This window comes from Euprymna scolopes, chromosome 45 (genome assembly GCF_053919585.1).
Source record: "Euprymna scolopes isolate OS-2025 chromosome 45, ASM5391958v1, whole genome shotgun sequence".
Lineage (NCBI taxonomy): Eukaryota > Metazoa > Mollusca > Cephalopoda > Sepiida > Sepiolidae > Euprymna > Euprymna scolopes.
In genome coordinates this window covers 65,927,353-65,935,894 of record NC_136526.1, presented here as the reverse complement: position 1 = coordinate 65,935,894, position 8,542 = coordinate 65,927,353, and positions in this window count along the sequence as shown.

Genomic DNA, 8,542 nt, shown 5'->3' with positions numbered 1-8,542 from the left:
CTACTATGACGGAATCCCTTATTTTGGTTTTCAGTTGGGACGTGAGGAGAGTGCATAACAGGGGCAGACAAAAAATTGTTTTCTCAAAATTCACACGCATTTCAATAATGCATGATTCACGTTATAAATTTAAAAAAATGTCTTTTTTGCTAAAAAACAAACGAAAACAGCAACGAAATACTCTATTATGTGTCGTTCGAAGTTTCTTATATTTATTTTAATTTAATAAATGTGTTACAAAAACTGTATGTTCATATTTTATTAAAAATTTAAAAAATGTTTATTTATTTATTTATTACTTATTTATTTTTTACTCACGTTCAGCCATGACAAAGCATATTACCACTTGCATGTAAAGGGCAACTATTTGGGGGCCATGCCGAAGAAAGATTAACAAGATATTGATTTACGTTACATTTAAACTTCTGCATATCAGTACAGCCAGGGAAGCAGGTAGCAGGAAAGGAATTCCAAAGTCTAGCTGTTTGAGGGAAGAAACTATTAATGTAGACAGCTTTCTGGTATTTAGAGACCCAAACAGTGACGGGGTGATATTTTGTTGCTAAGCAGGTTTGTTGGAGATAGTTACATCGAGGGGACACAAGTGAAATGAGTTCATCAGAGCACATTTCATTAAAATATTTGCAAAACAGGCACAGAGATGCAACATTGTGGCGATGGGACAGGGGTTGGAGCTTAGTTGACAAAGTGGGACCTATTAGATTGGAAACTCTTTTTTGGACCCTATCCAAGAAAGAGAGATGACGTGGTAACAATACTCCATGCATGGGCGAATGGTGGCCTTGTAGAGGTACAGCACTGGAACGGGTAACCAGACGTTGACATGCTCTGGAGTGTGTAGCCTGACGTCGACCAGCACTGTAAAGGGTAGGTTGACAACTACCAAATAGATAACAGCATAAATGTTGGCTCTTTGGGGAGGCAAGTTAGAACAACACAGTCATCAGTTAAAGTGCAGAATAGTTAACAGTCGAGAAATTGTAAACAATAACAAAAATCAACAAATACCTGATACCAAACGCAGTAAAATTCAATATCTTTTATATGTGCGGAAATTGTGCTAAAGTTATTTTATTTCTTTTAGCTGTCTTTAAAACAAATAACTGGTTGCTTGTCACTTAACCGTTGGGGGACTTCATTCTTGAAAAATTGAAAAAAAAAACAGCAATCTATGATTACCACTAACTCTAAATTTGTAAGTGCAACTCGAACTTAGGGTTAGTGGTAGAGGCTAGGGTTAGGGTTAGTGGTAGAGGTTAGGGTTAGTGGTAGAATAAGTCATTTGTTTACAACTTTTCAGGCGTTAAGCCTCCCTAGTCGTTTAGCGGTCATTTATTTATTTTTTTTATTCAGTGTGTAAAAATGATTTTGAACGACATATTTTGAAATGAGAAGAAACTTAGTTTTAGCACGTTAAAAGTATACAGGTCAATGGATAATTAAATTCTTTTTTTTTTTTTTTTTTACAATTTTCGACTATTAATATTTCTACATTTTCGCCAAAAATACTTTTAAATTAAGAGGAGTGCTTCGATCGTATTTTAAACTATAGAGGCTGGAATCCCCCCCCCCCCATAAAATATACTTGGAAAAATCGATTTTGTAGCAAGTTTCCGAAAGTACTTCCTTTAAACTCCTTGGCCTAACGTTTACTTAATTTCATCGAGTAGTTTTTTGGGTTTTTTTTTTACATCGAAAAAACAATTTGTTATGATATCGATCAAAAGATTCGATTTTTAGGAAGAAAAGCTAGTAATAAAGATGGGGAGGGAGTCTCGGCGCTTTAACTGGAGTTATCTCCCCGTGGCGTGTTCAACAAATGCCATAATGGCTGACTTCAACCACAACCATCGTCATAGATGGCCTGTCAGCTGAAAAATGACGTAATCGCCATAGGTCTTACCAAGCAAGATAAGTGGAACACAGACTATCAATAATGAGCAGACATTTTTTACAGAAAGCGTTAGAAAACTTCAAAATTGGATTAAAAAAGATAAACATGATACTTTGTACTGAAATTCATCCAATATTAATAATAAAAATATTAGTAATAAAAAACGAATTGAAAGGGAGAAAAGTTGTTAAAAAGTTTAAAAATAGAAGGAATACGATTTGATTTGTATGAAACTGAAGTTTATTCAATAGAAATAAATAAAAATGAACAATAAATATTTTTAAATAAAAAAAACAATATTTTAAAAATCAAAACTGAAAAACAAACGATAAATTAGTTTAACTGAAATACGAACAATAAATTAGTTTAACTGAAAAACGAACAATAAATTAGTTTAACTGAAAAACGAACAATAAATTAGTTTAACTGAATAACGAACAATAAATTAGTTTAACTGAAAAACGAAGAATAAATTGGTTTAACTGAATAACAAACAATAAATTAGTTTAACTGAATAACGAACAATTAGTTTAACTGAATAACAAACAATAAGTTAAAAATTAAATTCAAACAAATGTTAGTATAAACAAAGTTACTAAAGCAGAAATATTTCAAACATTGAATATTAAAACTTTTCAAAAATCTGTTGTAGAATTTAATTAAAAGTTTGAATTTTTCTGATATTTTTTTTACTAATATTGTTATTCTTTTTGCGACAAAAATTGTTTATAAGGGAATTCGATGAACTCCATATCAGCATTTTTCAATTTGCTGAATTGTGTGACCCTCATCACAAGAGTCAACATGAAACAATGGATTTTGATCAGCCAAAATATTTAAAGTTATGTACATGGCTAATTTCCTCTGATGAATCAGAAGTAAAAAAGAATCACATTTTGTAAGTTTGTTTATAACTATATAATTATATAAGACAAAATTATTAGTTATATCATTTGGGTATAGCAGAGAACCTCTGTTAATACCCTGAAAGCTGTTTAATTCAGCTATTTCTTCAACAGCCTCTCTCCCGGATATTAAATTTTTGCAGCTATTGCATTTCAGTTTTTTGAAAACTGCATGACAGCAATAACCTGCTAAGCATAATATAACAGGAAGTACTTCCTTGCATTGATTAACATCATCTTCTGTTACATCTATGTTAAATTTATTAACATGTAACTCTTGCTCCCTTGTCATTTCATCCCAGTTAGTTTCTTTTAAATTTTTCAATTCAATAGTTTGATTATTAATTGGTAAGCTCAATTTTAAAACTGACAAAATTCTGAGTTTTTTTCACATTCATACACCTGGCGTATCGATATATTATAATGATCTCCACTAAGTTGTCGAAACTGGCCAAACTTGCCTCAAGATTATCTGTCTGAAATTTTCCTGGTAATATATACACCATGTTCAGTACATTTATACAATATTTAGTAAATTCTAAAATTGCGTAATTAGTATGGTGCAAAGCAGTATATATTTCCTTTGTTAACTTTCCAGTTCTTCCAGGAATGCTATTCCAGGTTTCTAACCAGTCACAGAACATATTTAGGAAACTATAATTATCACTATTTAATGTAAGTGGATTAGCATATTTATTAAGAAGTCAACAGCCTTAATATGGTGTTTTCACATTCAGTATTGTCCACCAAATATAAAATATTTGAATGTATTCTGCGATTTCTGCATAATTTAGCAAGCATTCCTGTTTTCCTAAGGTTAGCAAACATTGAATAGTATATTCGTTGAAAATTTGCAAAACCAAATTAACAGTTTGCCTTTCAAAAGTAGTCGGAGAAAGAGCTTTTGAAGTCAACTTATAGCAATATTTCACAAGTGATTGAGATTCTAGGGCATAAAGTTTATGTAAACTAGAAATGGAGCACTTTGAATGTTACCTAATTCATGATTTCCATTATAACAAAACTTTGGGAACATCATGCATTTACGTTCATCTTTTTGGCCAAGCCAATTGTTTCTAATGCATTTTAATACATGCACTGAGTCGAATAAGAAGAAAAGAGGGGTAGACGTTTTAACTGGATGGGGATATACAATTGAAAGCTTTGATGAATTTGACTTTTTTACACTCTTGGAACTGTTTTGACCATTTTGTAAAATGTGAAAAACAATATGGCGGCCTCGATTGTCGTACATTTAGTCTAATAAAAAATGTTGAAAAAATAAAAATTAAATTTTTGTTTTATTTCAGCCTTAGGATCTAATAATGTGTTTTATATAAAAATAATTATTTTTATAATTTTTTTGTCTGTCAAATAATTTACGCTGCTAAACTATACATTTGCCCAAAACTTGTAGCAAAAACCCATTTCAAAGGAATTAATTTTTTTTTTTTACTCACATTCACCCCCTAACAAGACATATTGCCACTTGAAAATGGACAGAAACAGAACCATGATACAACACGTTTTCCTAAAAATTGACAGAAGTGGAAACATCCATTTTTTTTTTTTTTTTTACAAAGGCATCACCATTAATTTTTTTTTTACAAAGGCATCACCATTAATTTTTTTTTTACAAAGGCATCACCATTAATTTTTTTTTTTACAAAGGCATCACCATTAATTTTTTTTTTACAAAGGCATCACCATTAATTTTTTTTTACAAAGGCATCACCATTAATTTGTTTTTACAAAGGCATCACCATTAATTTTTTTTTACAAAGGCATCACCATTAATTTTTTTTTACAAAGGCATCACCATTAATTTTTTTTTACAAAGGCATAACCATTAATTTTTTTTTTACAAAGGCATCACCATTAATAGCTTCTAATCTCAAACCGGTTGTCTTTGGAATTTCCTTCCTACTCTCTGTTTTCCTGACTCTACCACCCAAGGCTCTTGCAAAGAAAATGGGTTCCCATTACCTTGCTAGAAAATTACTCAAACTAGAGAGCATCCTATATCGTTACATAGTTTTTTTTTGTTTTTTTCTTTACAAACGCGTCACCACTTATCAAGGCCTAAAGGCCACTCGAGGATAAGGGTTAATGAGTGTACAATAGTCAATGGGACAATATCCTAGTAATCGTTAGTAGTGGAAATTTGGTAAGTTGGATTACTTAAAGAGAACAGCTCATCAAGAATTTGTTTACGTTGGACTTGAAGATGACCAAATTGTAAACAGCTGGAAAGCAGGGAAATGGAACAGAGTTCCATAGGAGTGCAGTTCTAAGAAAGAAGCTTTGTTTAGGTTTAGGCACAGATAAAGAGTGGAAGAAATTATTGGTAGTAGTTTCAGCTAGATGAGTGTTTTTAATGAAAGTTTGGTAAGGGGGGAAACCATAAGTTGTCACATCTGGGCAGGATAAGCTGCTAGAAAAATCTTATCCTGCCTTGACAAAGTTCAAAATAGACTTTGTAATCTAGTGGGGGATACCTTTTTCTCTTCTCAGCAACAAAAATTTCCCCACTCTTTATCTGTGCCTAAATCCAAATGTAGATTCCATGAGCAAAGCTTCTTTCTTAGAACTGCACGCCAGTGGAACTCTCTGCCGCTTGCCTGTTTTCCACCTGACTACAACTTGGATGTCTTCAAGTCCAACATAAACAAACTCCTGTCAAACCGCCCCCTTAAGTAAGACATTCTATCAAAGCCCCCAATACTAATGATTACTACAATACTATCTCATTGATTACTGTACACGCAATAACCCTTATCCTTGAGTGGGCTTCAGGCCTTGATAAGTGGTGACCCATTGTAAAAAAAACAAAAAACAAAAGAGATGTTGCGAGCCTATCTTTGCTTTATTATTATTTTCGTGGCAAGTGCTCATCTGTGCTCCATCTTTGGATGTACCTGAGAATTGCATCAGCTTCCATTTGCATACTGAGTATTGTTGCCACATCTCGACTGATGCATCCATTTCTAGTCTCTCCCTCTTCACTTTATGTCTAAACATGTCTAAACATGTTACAAGAAAGATTCTCCAACAATAGGTCTCGCACTATCAACCCAGCTCCAACCTCTGTCGCATCATCGTAATGTTGCACCCCACCTATGCCTGTTTTATAACTAATTTACTAGAATGTGTTTAAAAAAAAAAAAAAACTCATAGCACTAGTGCACCCTCAACGTAAATACTCCTTGACTAACCTGACAAGCAGCAAAATTCAACCCCTTCACTGCAAAGGTCCCCAGATGACAGAAAGCCTTCTAGTTTCTTCACTCTTGTGAACTGCTAGACTTTGAAATTTGTTCTCGATCTCCTGCTCTCTGACTGTACTGACATGCAGACATTTAAATGTAATGTAAACAAGCATCTTTCTTCACCAATCCGTACTTATAATACTCCTATAAATGTATGTCTAATTCACACTAGCTCCCTATGTTTCAGTGGCAACCAATGTACTCGTTTAATGTTTTAATGGAAATTAATAAATAAATTTGTAACATGCGGAAAAAGTTTGGAAGAAATGCTACTCTTGTTTTAAATTCCAGAGTTATTTCCCTTCTTTTGGAAATAACAGAGTTACTTCCCTTGTTTAGCATCGTATGCTGCTGGTAAAATTTTCTTAATAATTTATTCAAACGTTCAAATTAAATTAATGTAAATAAATAGAAAAAGAGTTCTTGGCCTTCGGGACAGGATCAAAGTGTAGTATCTTTTCCGGCAGATACTGCAAGCAAAGACCATATGTGGGAACAATCCCACATATAAGACCTTGGTCAATGTAAGGGCAACCCTTCATACCAATTGTCACTATCCAGCTCCCCTACTCCCCGGGGAGTTGGTCCCCATTTTCCCTTCACTCCTCGCTTTAAAAATCGGCTTTGTGCCTAATTTGCTCAGTGGGGGAGCAAATAAATACCTCAAAGTGTAGTATCTGTTCTGATGCTGCACTTCATATTTTCACTTCACTTTTTTGATCTCGGTTTTTTTTGTTTTGTTTTTTTTTACACAGTGATCACCACTTATCAAGGCCCAGAAGCCACTCAGGGATAAGGGTTATTGCAAGTACAGTACGTTAGTGTGGAGATTTGATGAAGTGTTTACTTAAAGGGGCGATTCATTAGGAATTTGTTAATGTTGGACTTGAAGACATCCAAGTTGTAGTCCGGTGGGAAGCAGGCAGACGGAACAGAGTTCCACAGGCGTGCAGTTCTAAGAAAGAAGCTTTGTTCATGGAATCCACGTTTTGATTTAGGCATAGATAAAGAGTGGGGGAAATTTTTCACAGTGGATTCAGCTAGACGGGTGTTTTTCGTGAAAGATTGGAGAAGGGGACCAGAGATTGGAGTTCAGACGAGCACCTGCCATGGAAATAACGATAAAACAAGGATAGGCTCGCAACGTCTCTTCTGTGGGAGAAAGGTTTCAGGGTAGAGAAAAGGGCATCCCCCACTAAGTCACAAAGTCTATTTTGTACTCTGTCAAGGCAGGATAGGCTGTTTTTAGCAGCTTCTGCCCAGATATGGCAACAGTATTCCATCCTTGGACGTACTTGGTTTTTATATAGATAGAGAATTGCATCAGTAGTGAGATATCTTCTTGAGCGGTAGAAAGATACCACAATCTTTCCAGCGACCTTGGCAACAGACTTGATGTACGTGTTCCATTTCAGATCAGGAGTAAAGGTCAAAGCCAGAAGCTTGTTAAAACACGGGGCCTCACCCAGACGAGAGCCCTCCATCACAATTAATGCCAGATGGGGATCAGAGCGTTGATGATGTAAGGATAGGAGTTTGGTTTTGGATGCATTAAAGGTAACCAGCCACATCTTCCCCCACTAAACCACGTGCTCGAGATCAGAGGAGAGAGAATCAGAGAGAACATTTACAGCCTTTGATGTGTTGCCGTAGATGGTCGTGTCATCAGCATAGATGTCAACGAATGATTTAAGTATGTGTTTAGGGAGATCATTGATGTAGATCAGGAAGAGAGTTGGGCCCAGGATTGACCCCTGAGGGACTCCAGCATTTATATTGCAGGCCTCCGATTTTTGTCCATCTACCACTACTCTTATGAGCCTATCGGAGAGAAATGATTTAATGATTGAGAAAACATTTCCAGTTATACCGTAGCTGGAAATCTTGTGAAGTATAATCCTTATGCCATACCTTGTCGAAGGCCTTTGATATGTCAAGAGCAATTGCCCTAGAAAGGAAGCCTTTGTCAAGAGATTCACTAATCCTGTGGGATATAACCAGCAGCACATCTGCGGTAAATCTTGCAGAGCAGAAACCATATTGTGTGTCACTAAGAAGGTTATTCCTGCTGAGGTGGTTGACTATTTCTCTATTTTATATGGATTCCAGCACCTTACTCATAACACACAGGAGACTTATTGGTCTGTACTGAGAGGGAGATGACTTATCACCTGAATTCTTAAATACAGGGCAAACTGATGAGGTCTTCCAGGGAGTCGGAAAGCACTTCTCCTTAAGGTAGCGCTTAAATAGTTTCGCAAGTATGGGAGCAAGTTCTGGTTGAAGCTTTTTTAACACTATAATTGTTATAAATGGTTAATGGAGAAGAAATCCTTCATGACTGATTTTACTAACCAGAGTACCCTTTTGGGGAAGTTGGTCCCCCCCCCCCACACACACACATTAAAAACTAACTTTGTGGCTAACTCTGCCCTCATGGGGAGGCAAGTAAA